The 20289-nt window shown below is 38.2% G+C and overlaps 1 non-coding gene and 1 pseudogene across 1 annotated transcript; both read left to right on the top strand.

Annotated features, from left to right (window-relative positions):
* Positions 1-64: 64 nt before the first annotated feature.
* LOC129250596 (protein aubergine-like) lies at positions 65-13874 on the top strand (annotated as a pseudogene).
* Positions 13046-13238, top strand: LOC129251106 (U2 spliceosomal RNA). The gene has a single exon (XR_008582919.1). It is a non-coding gene; the product is annotated as a U2 spliceosomal RNA (small nuclear RNA).
* Positions 13875-20289: the final 6415 nt, after the last annotated feature.

The raw sequence follows: 20289 nt of genomic DNA, 5'->3' as shown, positions 1-20289 counted from the left end.
GTATTTATTAACAATTTAAATAGTGATATGTATTATTCATAAAGTGTTTTGTGCCGGAACAGAAATGTCACTTTCAAACGAAGTAGATAGGGCTCTATTAGATATCGGTAGAAGAAGTAATCGTCTATCAAGTGAGCAAATGCGCCATCACGAGGAAGTGTTGAGCAAATTTATTGCAGCGGAGGATGAGGAAGATGATCCGTTTGTCACCGACGACGATAATGATGAGGATTATGTTCCTGTTGATGACGGAGAGGTGTCTGATATTGAGAATGAGCTTGAGGTTGAAGAAGAATTGCCTGAAAACGAAGAAATTTATGAAGTTGAATGGGATGAAGTAATCGAACCAGAGCCAAGTGTCTCAAATCTTGCCAGTGGAGTGAATCGATTACTAGGTAAAAAAGAGCAATGTTACGAGTGCAAGATTGACAATATGTTTTGGAAAAAGGAACCGTCAGCACCTAGAGCACGCCATTGGAACCGATTTGCCAGTACCAGCACCAGACCAGTGGGACCTACTCATCGATTTCTGCCAAATCCAGTGTCTATTTTGCGTGACATAATGTTACCTGAAATAGTCGATATAATTGTTCGTCAGACGAATCGGAAAGCAAGAGAAATGATCAAGGCCTGGAACGAGGCTAATCCAACATGTACATCAAAAGAGTGGAAGCCCACAGAAGAAATGGAAATGTATGCTTGGTTTGGATTGCTATTGTTTTCCGGTGTGTTCCACTGTCATAATATGCAAGCAAAGGATCTATGGCATTCTCGGCATTTTGATATTTATAATGCAACAATGTCGTTAGATCGATTCAAAATGTTGCTTCGGTTTGTTCGTTTTGTTGGAGCTAATACTCGTTCTGAACGTATGCTGATCAGTAAATCTGCACCAATTGACGACAATTGGACTATGATGAATCACAATCTGTAAGAAGCATATACTCCAAATGCAGCAATAACAGTAGATGAGCAACTATTTCCGTACCGTGGGCGAACTAGGTTTACGCAGTATATTCCGTCTAAGCCGACAAAGTACGGAATAAAAATTTGGTGGGTCTGCGATTCTTCAACAAACTACCCTCTCAAGGGACAGATTTACACAGGAAAACGACCAAATGAAGAACGAGAAATTAACCAAGGTGAAAGAGTGGTACTGGAGTTGGTAGAGAGGTATCGTAATTCCGGCCGAACGGTGTATTGCGATAACTTTTTCACTCGAATTGGCCAAGTCTCTTATGCAGAAGGGACTAGCTGTCGTAGGCACAGTGCGCCCAAATAGAAAATTTGTTGCTCTATGCTTTCCGCTGAACAAAAAGACAAGGCCGTATAAAAAGTTTCGACCTCTATATTAGACTTTGTTTGCTTTCCTGGATGAAAATGTATCTATGTTATCATACGTTGCCCAAGTAGACGAATATGTGCTAGTATTGTCGACACAACATCACACGCAAGCCACAGAAACTTCAAACAAATATAAACCTGCAGCTGTCTTAGACTACAATGAAAACAAGTCTGGGGTTGATACAATGGACAAAATGCTTTCTGGCTACAGTTGCAAACGCGCAACAAACCGGTGGCCAATGGCCATTTTTTTAATATGCTTGACATTACTGGCTTGGCTTCTTATATTATATACAAGCATTTGCGACCAAGCAAGAAGTCAGACCAACGAAGGGATTTTATATTAGAATTGGCTGAACAACTGACAATCCCCCTTATGCAAACACGTGCAGCAAATCCCAAGGTATATGGTAGACGAGGAATTAAAATAGCAATGCAAAAGTTCAATGTATTTTATGTAAGTATTTATACAAACATCCGAATTCGTATCTATATATATACAAATTAAGCCGAAAAAAAGTGTGCATTTGTCCGGGGTAATCTCAGCAACGCGTGTAAGGAAAAGAATGAAAGTTTCACACATTGTTGGTGCTGCTTTGGCAAAGGTTTCTGTGAAGTTTGGTTGAAATCCGATAACGCGTGTATGTGCGGTGCGTGGGTTAAGTGAGTGTGTTTTTGCTATTTGCCGCACGTATTTTTTGTACCGCACATAGCATTCATTAGAATTGAATACATTTTGGTCGTGTGTGTCTGGGCCGATTATTATGAAATTTGGTATATATATGTATTTTTCCACGGAGAAGGTTAGTATAATATGTTTCTTGATTCCACTCGCCACCAGGTGTCGCTGCCGAAGGCCAAAACGAGGACCCGGGTAACCCTAGGATGTGTTTTTACATTGTGGGTATCAAATCAAAGCTACTGATGAGTACTTTAATACAGAGTATTTTTTAGATCTCTGAGTGACCAGGGTCTCGAGATGTAGCCGAAAAGGTGGACCAATGTACCCTTGGATGTGTTTGTACAATATGGGTATCAGATGGAAGCTGTTGATGAAAGCTTTTAAGTGAGGTAATTTTTACTGCCCGTTTCCGGGATAAAGAAAGGAGATGGAGCTGGAGATGGAAGAGGAAAAGGAATAGCTACAGGAAGAGGAAGAGAAAGAGGAAGACCACTTATTGTTAAAAATTAAAAAAAAAATTCTAAAAAATTTTAAAATGTTAAATATTCGCTTATTATATAAACGTTAATCTCAAGTCAGTTATAGTGAAAAATTCATTGTATCATTGCCGGCGTGATTGGTGATCGTTTCCTTAAATTTTTGCAGAAAGGTTATGCTAATATGAGAAATTACCTATATCATTCATATATTTACGTATTACCTGTGTACTCACAAATATACGGTTGAAGCAAATACACCTATGTCAGTTTTTTCACTTCGCCTGGAAAAGTTTATATAAATTTAAGAAGAGTAATTAGAACTTATTTTATATCAGACTTCACGCAAAAAAGTCATTTGCACCTGAACACATAGCTGGGTTAAAGCGGAGGGGAATAGAACAGTTATCTTCTCCTTCTCCGCTTTTTCGCACACGTAATTGTATGGGATGAGTGCACGATGGCACATAAAAAGTCACTGGAAGCGCTTGATAGGACATTACGAGATTTACGTAGTAAAAATGAAATGTTTGGTCGTGCTGCTGGCAGGTGATTTTAGACAAACACTGCCTGTTATTCCTCGAGCAACTGTAGCAGATGAATTGGCTGCATGTTTGAAATCATCATATTTGTGGAGACATGTTCAAACACTCAAACTAACTACAAATGTACGTGTTCTAATGCAAAATGATCCATCAGCCGCTGAATTTTCACAGCAATTATTGGATATTGGAAATGGCAAAGTTCCTGTCGATAATTTAACTGGCTTAATAACTTTACAACCAAACTTTTGTCAAATAGGTCAAACGAAAGAACAGTTAATTCAAAGTATTTTCCCAAATTTGCCTCAAAATTACATAAATCATGATTGGCTTAGTGAACGAGCCATCATAGCTGGCAAAAATAAAGATGTGAATGAAATGAATGCGGCTATTTTGGCTAACATACCAAGTCCAGAACAAACATATCGATCCGTTGACACTGTTACAAATCAAGATGATATTGTAAATTATCCCACTGAATTTTTGAATTCCTTTGATTTACCTGGATTACCGCCACACATGCTAAACTTTAAAATAGGAGCACCGATTATTATGTTGAGAAACATACATAAATCAACCACGACTATGTAATGGCACTCGATTAACAGTTAAGAGATTGATGAATAACGTCATTGAAGCAACAGTTTTCAATGGAAAATACTCCGGTGAAGACGTTTTAATACCGCGAATACCAATGATACCATCGGATATGCCGTTTGAATTCAAACGTCTTCAATTTCCTGTTCGCCTTGCACTCGCGATTACTATTAATACTTTGAACTTTATCAATTTGTGGTATTGATTTAGAATACCCATATTTTTCTCATGGCCAACTTTATGTTGCATGCTCAAGAGTTGGTAAGCCATCGGTATTGTTCATTTATTCTACAACGCATGGAAAAACGAAGAATACTGTATACCAAAGAGCATTACAATAAAAAAAGCAATAAAGTAAGTCAATACATCAAACGTTTTTTAATTGCTACTACTATTTAAAACTTCTTTCATTACTATTCATGAGCGATAATTTTTATAAAATACACACAGTATTTGTCCGCTTAATTTAATTAATTAATCTAGATTTTTTTTAAAGACGACCAGCGGAACGGGCGGGTTTTCGCTAGTTGAAATATATAATTCATTTAAATAATGTATCTCTCACAGGATCCACCATCAACTTCGACGGCCCCAGCACAAAAAACTACATCAAAGCCCGTAAGCTCACAGTACCGGCCATTGTGCAAGCTATGTACCAAACGGGATAAGCTTAAAAGAAAAACCCGATTTACTTGCCACATTTGCAAAGATGCAATGTGCTTAACTCACGGTTTAGAAACCAAAACCTACACTTGCAGCATATGCCTAGCTGCAGTAACTACGTCAACTTCATAAGCAACTTTTAAAATTTTATATTTTTATTTATTTATTTATAAATTGAATTTTTCAAATAATTTTTAAAAAACAGTAAGAAGGATGAACCTTGATAAATATATTAAATTTCTTTTAACACTAATCAATCTGTTTTTTTATTAATCGGTATTACACTTAAATTGATTACAGACATAATTTTCGTACCAGCCTATAAATAAAGCACGTGTTCTCATAGGTGGCCTGGTCAGGCCATTTTAAACAACAAAAGAATATAAAACTTTCACACAACGGACGGTTAATGAACACAAAACATATTTAGTAGTAGTAGATAAATTCTCAGAATACATAACTATCAGACAATTAGACTCAAAAACAGAAATGGACAAAAGAGTAGAAGAAATTCTTATCAACAATTTTCCGAACTGTAAACGACTCATGACAAATAACGAAAGTTGTTTGAATACACCAATGTTAAAACAAATCTGTATAAAATACAATATCAACAAAGTGCAGACACCAATATATAAATATATATATATTATAGCTATTTGTAGCTATAAAGGAATTGAACAATATAACCCATGCCGTCACAGAAAAAAACCATTTTACAGTACATTTTAAGCTAATAACACTTGCTGTGTGTTTTACATAGTAAAAAAATTAAAAGACACATCGGAGAAAACATTACACCGTCTAAACCAGGGAACGAGACACCAAAATAACAACCATATATATATATATATGGGGCATTCTTACTGAACGTGAGACCCCCTGCCCCCAGAATAGATTTTGACGAAAAGAGGTCTATGAGGGCTTAAAATGTAGGTAATTATGTTTACTTTCGAAAGCAAAGTGGCACTTCTTGAAATTCAAAATGGCGGATCCAATATGGCGGATTCAATATGGCGCAATTTTGCAGTTCGTGCATCAGATTTATGCTATTTCGTGTTTTCTTTATTTATTTTTAAGTAAAATTGTTGCATTGGATTTAATTTTACATATTTCCAAGTTAATTATTTATTTTTATTGGTCACTGATTAATCATCACATTTTTTATCATCAGTTCATACCATAAATCTGATGCACGAACTGCAAAATTGCGACATATTGAATCCGCCATATTGGATCCGCCATTTTGAATTTCAAGAAGTGCCACTTTGCTTTCGAAAGTAAACATAGTTACCTACATTTTAAGCCCTCATAGACCTCTTTTCGTCAAAATCTATTCTGGGGGCAGGGGGTCTCACGTTCAGAAAGAATGCCCCATATATATATATATATATATATATAATTGGCGCGTACACCCGTTTTGGGTGTTTGGCCGAGCTCCTCCTCCTATTTGTGGTGTGCGTCTTGATGTTGTTCCACAAATGGAGGACCTACAGTTTTAAGCCGACTCCGAACGGCAGATATTTTTATGAGGAGCTTTTTCATGGCAGAAATACACTCGGAGGTTTGCCATTGCCTGCCGAGGGGCGACCGCTATTAAAAAATAAAATAACAACCATAACTAACAGGAAATGTATTCTAACTAGAACCAACGATGTATATTTATTTGACGAATTCACATTTTTATTCTACGTAACTAACTGACAAAAAATTACTACATCATACGAACAAATATTTAATAAGAACTAAAAATCCGATCATTGCTATTTACAAAAATCCTATCATAAATAATCATTGTAAACTATTTAAATTCACACCACTTAGAACTAAGCATGGACAAATTTTCATCGATAAGGAAATTGCCCTTTGCAACAATATTTACACTAGAGTGAATAACTGTAAAAATTACTTAGGCAAGAACAAGGAACAAACATTATTTCGGTATAAATCGGGACGATTTAATTAGGGAAGGGGAGAGTTAAGGAATGATTTCATGAAAAACCACCAAACATGTTGACGTCTTCGAAATTTCGTACTAATGAAAATTTAAAATCCATTCGTTTTTGTTCTCTTATAGAAGATAAATACGTAAGAACTTGCTTGGCTGCGTCGTACAGTGTCTTCTTCGCGGGCGCAAATAAAATATATTATTGTCAGGCGTATTTTGGATTGTTGAAATGCTTTAGAAAAAACATTTTTAACCTTCATTTCAGACTTAATTTCATCAAAAATATAAGAGCTATAATAAACCAAATAAACAAACCCGAATATCAATGATTCAGCGTAGTCTTGCTCACTAATAAAACAATTTTTATCAAAATTAATTAATATTTGTCCACTGTTTATATTGAGCCTTTAATCTTTGTGTTTACGAGCAAAGCCAGCACTGGTCGCCTTTATTACTCGCGACGATCGTTTGCGTATCTCTATGCATTTAGTAAGTAATATTATTACCAAGGACTCGAACCAACACGCTTTGAAATTCAGATTAAACACGATCTAATACGAAAACATTACTTGGCCCATCGAACTTTTTCAACGGCACAGGAGCAGTGCTTTCGCAGAATCACTAAGTCGAAAAAGTCTAATAATTGAATCCTATGTTCTCTACACTCATCAATAAACCAACACATTTATCAATTGTCAGTCTGTTAATTCCAAGTTCTCATCATTTTCCACATTTCGTATTTTGGTCCTTATAAATAGATATGCCTGCATGTACATACATATGTACGTGCATGCGAAATATCATCATTCTTATGGGAATGTTGAAACACAAACGCACATACAAAAAACCATCACGATTCCCTGCGACAATATTTCCCTAACCCTAATCTATACATATGTACGTACATAAGTCGGCATACATATACAAATATGCACCTGCACGCACTCCCCACAGCAAAAATATCACCATTTGCCAAATTCGGAACAATTCTATATTGCGAAGTAAGCAATATACACAAATAAGACCTACTAATGTTAAACACAAATAACTTTTGCAATAATTATTTATTTTGGTTAATTGTCTTTACACATTGAATATACTTTATGGAAATTATGTATGAAATATAATATCAGACAAATGTCCACCATTTTTCTCGATACAAAGATTGGCTCTTTTTATTAAGGTTTATTAAGATACATTTTGTCTTTTAAATATCCCCATAGAAAGAAGTCGGGCGCAGTCAAATCCGGCGAACGAGGTGGCCAAGGGAAATCTGAATTTTTGGAATTCAGACGTTCGCCAAAAATTTCACGCAGCAGGTCCATAGTTTGCCTAGCAGTATACGCAGTTGCTCCATCTTGTTGAAACCACACATTAGGATACTGCTTCGCCATTGGCCGCAATTAGATTTCAATCAATGTTCTGTAAGAAGCTCCTGAAATCGATTCCGACGTTTCATCCTCATTTTCGAAGAAATATGGGCCGATAACTCTAGTGGCCATAACACCGCACCAAACAGTACATTTAGATGGGTGCAACTGATGTTGGTGTGGTGTGTGGAATTTCAGAGCCCCTCAATCTACAGTTTTGTTTGTTGACATAACCATTTAAATGGAATTGCGCTTCATCCGACATCAAAACATTATTTAAAAAATCAATTTGTGTGGCTAATTGTGTAAAACGAATAGCGTATTGTAGTCGTTGTTGGTGGTCTTGCGGTAGCAGTGCTTGCACAATTTGAATTTCGTATGGGTACATCTTAAGATCCAACTTTAAAATTCTACGCAATGTCGCTCTGGAAATGCCCAATTGGCTGAAACGACGGCAAGTTGAGACAGATGGATCATCTGCAACACTCTGCCGCACAGTTTCCATGTTGTCCCCAATGCGAATATTTCGATGGGCACCTGGTCCAGGACGGTCGGCCACTGAAACCAGTTCCTCAAAACGACCGACCAAACTCCTAATCATGTAGGCTGTGGGAGCTGATCTGGGATTAAAATGATGCCAATATTTACGCTGCGTTAAAACAATTGATCGTTGACAAGAATAGAAAAACTCGATAATTTTAACGAGTTGTGTTGAATAATAAATTTCCAACAATTCAATTATAACCTACAAAAAGAGAAAAATAAATATGTCAAAAAATAAAAAAGTTATTTGTGCTTAACATTAGTAGGTCTTATTTGGCCCACCCTGTATATGCACGTACATATGTATTTGTATTTGATCTACATAAATGCGTATATTTTAATAAATAATTTAATAACATAATTAAAAGTAACGTTTATATTTTAACGAAGATTTTAAACCATATGCAAAAGAATCGTCCTGGCCACTCCCAGGTGAATGGTGATCAGTAACTTTCCCCACTTGCGTGGACTTCTACATATGGAACCATCCTCGTTCACAGATATGAAATTCGTATATACACCAAATAAACTCGAAGACTAACACAACCATATGGACAGTTAGAACTAGTTAAACACGCACGAGCGAGCACACAGGGATACAAAAATAATGTAAAAGAACTATTAGAACAATACTATTGGCCGAACATAAAACAATAATGTAAGGCATACAACAAAATGTGCACAGCTTGTCTTTACGGCAAATACGAACTGAATCCCACAAGAGAACCATTAAAAGAATCATACGTACCAACACAACCAGGGGAATACATATATTTAGATATTTATTTTAATGAACACAAAACATATTTAGTAGTAGTAGATAAATTCTCAGAATAAATAACTATCAGACAATTAGACTCAAAAACAGAAATGGACAAAAGAGTAGAAGAAATTCTTATCAACAATTTTCCGAACTGTAAACGACTCATGACAGATAACGAAAGTTGTTTGAATACACCAATGTTAAAACAAATCTGTATAAAATACAATATCAACAAAGTGCAGACACCAATATATGAATATATATATAGGAGCTATTTGTAGCTATAAAGGAATTGAACAACACAACCCATGCCGTCACAGAAAAAAACCAAAGGATATAGTACATTTTAAGCTAATAACACACAGCAAAGAAGACATAGTAAAAAAATTAAAAGACACATCGGAGAAAACATTACACCGTCTAAACCAGGGAACGAGACACCAAAATAACAACCATATATATATATATATATATAAGTTAAGATGCTCCCTTCAGGGAGCACCAAAAAATTAAAGTTGGGGGCCAACCACTTGGCCCCTTTCCAATACTTACTCCTATTTTTCTCCAAGTGAAAAATGCGTTTTGCTTTTCTTCCGTCCAGAACCAAGAGTGCTTGACAATTTATTCTTATGCTTAAGCTAAGCTAATTCTTAATCTAACATATTGTTGACATAGCGGTTCACACGGTGCAGCGGCGGTTATATACCAACGCTGCTGCGCATGTGTCATCTGATACGCGTTGCTAGCGAATCGCAATCAGGCAGCTGCCTTAACTTGCTGACATAGCGGTTCACATGGTGCAGCGGTGGTTATATACCAACGCTGCAGCGCATGTGCCATCTGATACGCATGGCAGTCAGGCAGTCGTCTTAACTCCTCCCCCTTTAAATATCTGCGTCCCGCAGATTAGGTGACGAAGGACGTTTTTCGATCTTTCGACTAAGTTGGTTCTCGATTTTTATTTCGGGTAAGTGGATCCTTGCTGTGAGCTTCCTCCAGATAAACCAAATTATCACCATAAATAACAGTAGTCCTGATCCCTCGGATAATATAAACCAATTCGTCTCAGACTTGAGGTGCTTCAATATTTCCAAGTTGTCAATTGCCATTCCATGTACCAGATCGAGGTTTATAGCCATTGTGCGGTTCGTGGCGCTAGTTAGGATTGGTGGGAGCACCTGAACTCCTGAGGTGGTAATGCTTGAATATGTTTTGTTGTTGATTACTATCGTCTCGTTGTCTACCCGGAGAATATAGGAACCGTTAAGATTAGTAGTGGTTTTACCTGAACTTATGTTGCCAACGAAATTGTTCAGGAAAATAGTATCATCTTTGATTACTTCGACGGTAGATGCGTTGCTTGTCAGGTAAGGACAACTTGTTTCTCCGCCCTTGAGAAGACGAGCCACACAACCAGCCTCCGGTAGCAGGTCCAAGGATTTCTTTTCACATACCATTGCTGAGGATAAGTGCAAACAGTCTCCCTTTATGCCAAACGTCTCCTGTTTGCTTATAAGGATAGTTTTGTACGCCAATTTTATCCGATGGCCTTTCTGGACATTAGCTCGTGTGATACGGTGGTTGAATCTTTCCTCCGTGACCTTAGGCAGAGATAACACGTACAGCAATAGCGTGTTGTTGGTGTAGATCGAAGGTTTGCTATACTCGATGGCTTCAATGGCATTACTGTATGGAAGGATGTCAATCTCGCCAACAAGCTGGTTAATTTCTTCCTTGCTTAAGAGATTGCTAATGACGATGCCAGCCTTAGCCATTTGGCACGCGCGTACCAGCTCGTTCACGTCTTCCTTCAGGATAGCTATCTTGTTTTGGACATCCTGCTCGAACCTTTCCCTGGTTCTTCGATCGACGACGTCATTTGTGATCGTCACAACGCTGTTTAGCTTCTGCAATACGGTGTCGAAGTATTTTAGGTCAATAGCGTGGATTAATTTAAAATGACCGCTGATGACATAGCCGCTACCGTGCTCCACCGTAACAATTGGGGATTCATATTGAAATTTCAAGTTTAAAGATATTTTTTAAATATAATAATTTGTTCTAAAACTATTACAGTGCTTTAAACTTCTAGGCAATTTTAATATGTTCTATTTTTCTTTTAAATTTTTAATTTTACTTTCAAATTAGCATTAACCTATCTTGCAATGAATTTTAAAGTTTAAAGATATTCTTAATAATTTCTTCTAAAACTATTGTAGTGTCTTAAACTTCTAGGCAATTTTAATATGTTCTACTTTGTTTTTTTAAATTTTAGTTTTACTTTATAATTTTGTGTATTAATTAATTAATTAAAATTTTGTGTATCAATAATAGTTAAAATAATAAAAAAAAATTTTATTATAATTTTTTCTTTCTTTAAAGTGCCATTCTTTTTCTGAAAAGCTCTCTATTAATTTCATCATTCCCATGAGGAGTCGAACCCCGATATTCAAAGAATATCCACCAATTTTATGGGTTGAGAGAGTTATTCTTATTGTATTTATTTTTTATTTCAACGTGCCAAAAAAATATCTGTATTTTTAATTTTTATGTGCCTTTTAAAGTGCCATTTTTATATATTGTATATATATAGGTATATATTTTTTGTATATTTTTACTCATTCACTCTTCCTTATGTGGAGTCGAACCCCGATATTCAAAGAATATCCACCAATTTTATGGATTGGAAGAGAGCTGCTTTTCTTTGTACTGCGCCTCCCCCCATAAAAATCGTGAGGGTGAAACTATCCAAAAATTAAACACGTTGGGCAATTGGAGGTGGCTGATTCACAGCAGCTACAAGTGCTAAATCTTATTTTACGTCGTGCTATGGCAGGGCTGAATTTAGAACTTGTTGGGCGTAGTTTCTTTGATTTCGAAGGCAAAGCATTGTCTAAACAGTTTTTACCTCGAATTATGACCTGAATATCAAACTTCAATACGACAACATGAGCAAGACATTCTCTTATGTGCTGAAATTGCTCATAAAGTAATGCGCACTGATACGTTATATAAAATTTTACAAGATAGCGTCGGTAAACCAGACTACCATGATGCTTTTAAAGGAGAAGTCGTTGGAACAATAATCCTTACCGATTATAATAATAATATCGGATAAATGACGTGGATTTCCAACAGTCGCCCAAGTCGAAATTTCCAACCAAGGATGGAGAGATTTCGTATATTGATTATTATAAAAAACGTTACGATTGCAATGAATTTGCAGATTGGACGCGAGAATTTCGAAATAATTCAATGTACAAACACGTTGACATTAAGAGGTGGTACGTGATTACGCCATCACGGAATTTACGTGAAGTTCAAAATTTCGTACAAATGTGTATAAGAGCAGCTAATGGAATGCGTATGGGCATTGCTTTGAAAGCATATCAACAAGAGCATGGTGTGTTACCAAAGAAAATCCTCTTCTATCGTGACGGAGTCGGTGATGGGCAATTGCATCAAGTTTTCAGCACCGAAGTGAAATTTTTGATAGAAAGGTTAAACAAAATGTATTCTGATTATGAGAAGAAACCTACGATTTGCCCCTTGGCGTTTATAGTAATTAGTATCGAAGCGAATTAATACTCGTTACTTCATTAATGGCAGGAATCCACCTCCAGGTTCCGTGGTTGAGGAACTCGAGCAAGAGTATAAGCGTGTGGGCTCTGAAAAACCACCTATGTTTGCATATGTTGTGGTACCAAAAAGTATTAATACCCGACTCTTTACACGAGGCCGAAATCCGCCTCCTGGTACAATAGTCGATGATGTAGTTACGTGTCCAGAACGTTATGACTTTTTGAAGTGAAAACTTCTTTAGAATCGTTGGGAGTGATTTGAGGAAAAGTGAAACGAAAAAAGCGACCAACTTGGCTACGAAGCGTTATATTATATGTTGATATAAACGTAGCGACGAACTAAATAAAAATAAATTTTATTTTTCTTGTGATTCAAACCAAGGATTTTGGATCGGAAGCTCACATTGCTAGTCGCTCGGCTACCGCTCCATGCTGTCGTTGCTGGCCTAAAAGTTATTTAGTTACGAAGCGTTATATTATATGTTGATATAAATAAATTTTGTGAGCGTGTAATTCTCAAAAGGTTTATTAGGTTTATTATTTAAAATCTATTGACTAGGTAGTGTGATATCTGTTCTTATCAGCTTAACATCTGATAGATCCTCCATCGGAGGACAACAAATGTTAAACTGATTTTTGGAAATGGGCGGAGTGTTTTAGGAGCTTGCTCCACCTCTGTCACGGGTTGGCCCGGTATTGCAGTACCGCCGGGATTTCGACCTTGAATAAATACAAGAAGAAATATACAAATACATTTAGCTTTGGTGGGAAGAGACATAAATTTTTATATGAATACAAGTACACGAAAATGGAAGAAATTTGTAAGTCTGTTTCTTCGGTCCGTTTGGGTATTTTTTTTGACAACATCGAAACCAAAGCATTTGTATCATATTTTATCTATCATAAGCCACTCGTATCATTTGTTGAAATTGAAAACATTGAGGATGAATAAAATAAAATGAAGAAAATAAAATATGAACTTTAGAGCAATATTATAATGAACCTATAATTATCCCGCTCCTAATGCTGCTTTCGTCTCATTCTCTCTCAGTTTGTCTTACGGAAGGTTTCACTTCTATCCCGTCTAACCGTTAGACTGGTATTTTTTTTTTCTTGGTATCTCAGTCTGTGCAACAAGGAACAGTGTCCCCAACAAACTATAATATTGTATACAGCAATATTCGTTTAACACCAGATCAAATGCAGCTTTTAACATACAAAATGACCCATTTGTATTATAATTGGAGCGGCACTTGCCGTGTACCTGCCGTGTGCCAATACGCGCACGAACTTGCATTCCTTGTCGCTGAGAGCATTCATCGTTTGCCAAGCAACGCTTTAGAAAAGCAACTTTATTTCCTTTAAACAGTTTGAAAATGAGATAAACTAAATTTTATCCATTTCAATTTTTCTTAATATATATTTTTTTTTTTGTTTCTATCTACTGCAATATACAGCGATTCCTTGGGACAACTACCTTATTAAAGGTGTTAGCGTGGATAAGGGTATTCCTCATTGTCAAATTTGTATATCTAGGCAGGCTGAGTATGCCTCTGGCAACGATCGCGGCTTTTGTATAATTAACATCTTCGAAAGTTCAGGATTCAGGCCACGAATAAATACGTCCAACGCCCGATTCCTATAAGTTCCTAATCGATTATGGAAATTTTTTAGTTGATCGAGGATAGCGTTAACCGCCCCATTTAATTCAGTAATTAACTTCTTTAGGTCCTCCATTTTTTAATTCTTTCCCTAAACCTTAAGGCACAGTACAATAGAAAAAAGAATGAATAAATTTGAGTGTTACCTTGTTTTTCTTTTTTATTTTTTTCTGTTTTATCGGCACGGCACGGCACGGATCGACTTTGCTTCCTTACAGAATTTTTTCATTCGGATTCTTTTGGTTCTTTCCTCCTATAAATGAGAATTAATGAGTTTTTATCTTATAGGATTCTCTATCATTTTTTTAATTTTTTAATATTTTTAATAAAAAAAAGAAAAATTTGTTTAAATTTACTTTATATTGTTATTACAAAAGTTTTCATAAATAAAAAATAAACAAAAAATTAGGAAAAAAATAAAAAGGTAAATATGTTGGGTTTTTTCCTCTTTTATGTTTTGTTGGTAACGATTTTTTCGTTCTTCAAAAATTTTGTTTCTTTGTTTTTTTTTGTTTTTCTTTCTTCTCCAACGGATTATGCGAAGGAGGCATTTTTTGAAAAAAAAATTTTCCTTCCTTCTCCTTATGCGAAGGAGGCATTTTAAATTCTTGTATAGGACAGAGGGCCATACTATTCTCGAACCAGCTACGGAGAGATCGCCAGAATCCCGTTTGGAAGTAGTGTAGCCATTTGTCAAATTCGATGGCACTACGAGCCTACTAGGGCACGATTCATCCCACTAACAAGCCTGCTCTTGTAGTAATGACCATTTCCGTTGTACCAAGTTTACTTTCTTATTTTAGTTTATTTCAGTATAATTCTTTATTATTTTTTATTGTAATGTTTTCTGTTTTGTTTTTTTTTTTTTTTTGTTTTTTTTTTATATTTTATTATATTTTATTGGTTAAGGTCACGGAAGGGACGCGGGAACCCTGTTTAGTCGTCCTACAATCAGATTGTAGGCAACCTACTTAGGACGCTTCCTTCACACGATTCTCGAAAACCTAAACAACTTCTAATTTAGCTGCCAGAGGCCAGAAATAGTTGGCGTGTTCCCATGTGAGCGACAACGTGCACCCAGATAGGGCGTATCCAGTCCACTGGCTGCAGCTGCTTTATCATGCCGAGATCGTTGACGTTACCCAATTTACTTATGAACATGGCTGTAATTACACTAGCCAATTAACATTTTTCCTCTTTTTTTTTTTGATATTTGCGAATCCGGGCAAGGAGTCGAACCTTGTGCCAATGGCACCCACCAATTCGCCACAGATTTAAAATATGTAATTTTTCTCAAACATCTTTTTGTATTCTTTATTATTCTTTTTATATTCTTTCCTTCTGACGAGGAGTCGAACCTTGCACTATGAATGTTTCACAGTGCCCACCAATTTGTCAGGGATTTTAATACAATTTTCTGCGTAATTATCTTTAAAAAAAATTTTTTTATTTTTGCAGCCTTTTTTATAAAATAAGGCATTTAGTTAATTAACAAGTACTTGGTCCCATGCAATCTCCAATGTGGAAGGTGTAGCATGACTACTATTGCGGGCACACAAGACTGTAACCGACCGACATTATAGTCGTAGGAGTCCGTCCTCGTAGGCGTAGGCATACGGCCTCCTGTGGCAATTCTAATGTCACCGAGCGCGGACGAAAAATTGCTGTGGTGCAGTAACAAGTAACATTTTGTTTTATTTCCTTGACAAATTTTAGCCATATTCTTTTATCCTCGTGAGTAAATTGCCAGGAGGGTCCCCCCGTAGGTAGTGAATCGCTGAGCAATATCCTCCGAGTTTTATATTTATTTATCGCAGTTGCTGTTGTTGTTGTTGTTGAGGTGGTTGAACATTTCTTAGCTGAAATGCTCCTAATTAGTGACCAGCACCGTTTTAATACCACTATCTCGTGAAATGATGAGTTGTTGTTGCATTTTTTTTTTTTTTTTTTTTTTTTTTTTTTTTTTTTTTGGTGTTTCCGGGTCAGATCCACTTAGTGAGGTCCAAGTATAGGAGCAAATCCTTTATCTCGATGACTGAGATCTCCTTAATTTGCTGTAGGAAAGGCTTACCGAAGGATCGGAGTCGTGCCCTGGCTAGTCCCGGACATTCACATAAATAGTGGAACAGACTTTCCTTCACCCCTTCCGTTTGACAGCTTCTACAGATAGGATTAAAGGGTAGGTTGAGTCTAGCTGCGTGATCCCCTACTTTCCAATGTCCTGTAAGGGTTGCAGTGATACGTGAAATGTTTGGCCGAGAACATCCTAACAGGTCATTCGTCCTTTGGATTTTATATGACGGCCATGTGTTTTTTGTTGTGATACATGTAGGTATTTGCTTCCATCTTCTTTCGGCTAAAGCATGATAGTGTGAAGCAATAGATGCTTTAAGTTTGTTCAGTGGGGTGGAAACTGCCACCGCCTCTGCTATGTCTAGTGTTGAGCCCTTTCTTGCTAGCTCATCCGCTATCTCATTGCCTCGTATGTTCCTATGACCGGGAACCCATAGCAGGGTAATTTCAAGCCAATGGCTGAGCATTTTCAGCTTCTCTCTACACTGTAGGACCAGTTTGGATGAAATGTAGTTGGAGTCTAAGGCCTTGATAGCTGCTTGACTGTCTGAGAAGATAGCTACTCTTGCACCAACTACCTTGTAGAGTTCTAGGGATTTGCATGCTTCTCTGATCGCTAAAAGTTCTGCCTGGAACACGCTGGCATAATCAGGAAGACGAATTGATTGAGATAGGTTGAGTGGCTCCGAATGGAAGCCAGCTCCCACACCACAGTTCATCTTAGAACCATCGGTATAGATTTCGATATCGTGTCTTCCAATCACCTCTCCTTTGCTCCACTCGGCTCTCGGTGGGAAGCGTACCGTAAAGCCTTTCTTGAAGTTTAGGTCGGGGACTGTGTAGTCTGATCCGTTTTTGAGCAGCGGGGGTCCCTGTAGGAGGATCTTGCTGTGACCGTACGGCCTTGTTGTCCAGCTTCCTATGTCTCTGAGTCTCACCGCGCTGCAAGTAGCTATTGTTTTAATGTGTAAATCTAATGGCAATAGATGTGTTAGTACATTGAGCGCTTCAGTAGGACTGGTGCTAAGCGCTCCTGTAGTTAGGATACACGCTGTTCTTTGTATCTTGTTCAGCTTAGTTTTGTTGTATTTCCTTTCTGTTGCAGGCCACCAAACTAGTGCCGCATATGTTAGTATTGGCCTTACAATGGCTGTGTAGGACCAGTTGGATAATTTTGGTTGGAGACCCCATTTTTTTCCCAACATTCTCTTACATGTGTAAAGTGCTATGCTCGCTTTCTTTACCCTGTACTCTACGTTGGACTTCCAGCTGAGTTTGGGGTCCAGGATAACGCCTAGGTATTTGGCCTGTTTGGTTAGCGTGAGGCTGACGCCGTTTAGTTTTGGGAGATTAAAGTTTGGCACCTTGGTTTTCTTGGTGAATAGCATCAGTTCAGTTTTTCTCGGGTTTACGCTTAAACCACAGTCCGTGGCCCAATTGCTGAGTAATACCAGAGCTCCTTCCATAATCTCACTGATTGTGGTTGGAAAAATTTCTGAAACCATAAGCACTATGTCGTCCGCGTACGCCACCACTTTAATTCCCTTTTGGTTAAATTTGGTGAGGATGTTGTTGGCGACTAGTAACCACAGTAGAGGGCATAAGACTCCTCCCTGAGGGGTTCCCCTGTTGACAGAGCGTTTTATCGTGCTGCTGCCTACCTCACCGATGATTATTCTAGTTTTGAGCATGTTCTCTATCCATTCGTTGAGACCTGTGTCTATGCCTAACATGTTAAGAGCCTCAATTATGGATCTTGTGGTGACATTGTTGAAGGCCCCCTCTATGTCGAGAAAAGCGACTAGTGAGTATTGCTTGTATTCTATGCTCCTCTCAATCGCACTTACAACCTCGTGAAGAGCTGTCTCTGTGGATTTTCCTTTGAGATAGGCATGTTGAGATGGTGAAATCGTTGAGTCTGTAATCTTTTCCCTGAGATATACATCCAACAGTCGCTCGAGAGTTTTGAGGATGAAGGAGGATAGGCTGATGGGTCTGAAATCCTTCGCTGTATCATGACCGCGTCTACCAGCTTTAGGGATAAATATCACTTTTACCCTCCTCCAGCTCTTTGGTATGTGCCCTAGCATAAGGCTTTTCCTGAAAAAGACCTCCAGCCAGGGAATCGTCGTTTCTCGAGTGTTCCACAGCATGGCTGGGAATATCCCATCTGGTCCGGCTGCCTTATATGGTTCAAAGTTTTTTATCGCCCATAATATTCTATCTTGGGATACGATGTGGTTGATTATAATGGGTGGTATTTTGGATATTTGAACACTGTCAGTATTGTTCTCAATGTATTCTGTGTTGCCTGGGAAGTGTGTATTTATAAGATGTTCTAGTGTGTCGGCCGATGATTTTGTCCACTCTCCGGTGTCTTTCTTCAAGAAGGAAGGGCAGGAGTGTTCCTTGGATAAAAGCTTGCCTAGTCTGGCCGTATCTTTGGTTGATTCTATGGAACTACAAAAATCTCTCCAAGCCTCTGTCCGAGCCTCTTTGATTGCTTTCTTGTACTCCCTAAGGCAGTCTTTGTAGGGTTTGAAATATTTGTGTTTGTAGCAGATGTTGAAGATTTCTCTTGTCATTTTCCTGAGTTGACTTAGATCTTCATTCCACCAGGTAGGATAAGTTGTTTTACCATATGTGGCAGGGCATGAAGCTTCAAGTCCTTTCGTCAAGGAAGTTTCGAAAGCTCTTACTTTCTCATCTAGGTCTTCCTTTGACGTTATGGTTCTGTTTAAGTGTTGAAGTTTAGACTGGGCCACTCTACGGAATGTGTGCCAGTTTGTTCTTCTAGGATTTCTATATAGGAGAGGTTTCTCAAGCTTGAGATTAATATCGAAGAGAATCCAGCTGTGGTCCGAGAAGGATCTCTTGTCGGATACCCTCCAATTTGTGACTATTTGGGAGTTATTGTTTGTGCATAGGGTAACGTCTAAGACCTCTTCCCAGCCAGGAAAGTTTGCCGAGCTCGGAAAAGTGAAGGTTGGGGTGGTCCCTACATTACATATGTCTAGGTTGGTGTTTAATAGGAATTCAAAAAGTGACTCACCTCTTTCATTCGTCTCTGAACTGCCCCAGAGCTCATTTCTAGCGTTTGCGTCGCAGCCCATCAGTAGTTTGTCAGTGCTGCTTAGTGTTGTCAGGAAACGAGCCACTTCGTCTGGCGGCGCCGGTTTCTCGTGTGGCATGTACACCGATGCCAGGTATATCGCCGATTTCTGCAGCTCCACTTTCACCACCGTAAAATCAGGAGTACTGAAATCAGAACACAGAAAAGCTTTTAGGTGTTTTTTGGTGATTATGCATGACCGTGGCTTACCGTCTGCTTTGTTGTAGAAAATGTTGATGCTCTTGTTGTTTTGGAACCCCTTAATTTCGTTGTCTCTGACCCAGGGCTCCTGTATGAAACCGATGTCGATGTCCCCTTCCCTGAGGAAGACATCCAAGTTCTCTGTAGCACATTTCGAGTGCTGCAGATTCACCTGTATGGCTCTAGGCATCGGATTTATTGTCGTCTTCAGCTAGGTCCAGCTTTTCTAGCCTTTCTAGCTGTATGTTGTTGTCGACCTCGTCTGGATCTTCCTCATTTTCATTGCTGTCTGCTTTGAAAATCTTCAGTTTGGCCTTTCTTAGACCAAACCGCATTTTGTTGTCTTGTTGTTTCAGTATTGGTAGACACTCGTCGTTGATCTGCAGAACGAACGACATGCTGCTCTTTTGCGGTTTTTCTGCCTTCACGATTGCCCAGTCGTCCATCGGCACCGCAGGGTTGTGTGACTTGAGGTATTTCAGCACTTCTGCACCGCTCAAGTCCATCACTGGTAGCCAAATGCGAGCGCGAGGAGGGCAAGGGATGCCTTTGGCCGGAATTAGCTTAAGTTTTAAGCCTTCCAGTGTGCTGCTGATCTCAGCAACACACCTTTCTAAGACAACCCTTGACCAGTCGTCGTCGCACTTGATGACCCTGCAGCCGCGAAGTACTCCTGCAGAATCGAAGGAGGGGAGAGTTCCGCCCTGTGCTCCAACCACATGCTTGTCTAGCA

Source organism: Anastrepha obliqua, chromosome 6 (genome assembly GCF_027943255.1).
Source record: "Anastrepha obliqua isolate idAnaObli1 chromosome 6, idAnaObli1_1.0, whole genome shotgun sequence".
In the NCBI taxonomy this organism is placed as follows: Eukaryota; Metazoa; Arthropoda; class Insecta; order Diptera; family Tephritidae; genus Anastrepha; species Anastrepha obliqua.
Note: the sequence above shows the minus strand (reverse complement) of the source record. Positions and strands in the feature narration are given on the sequence as shown.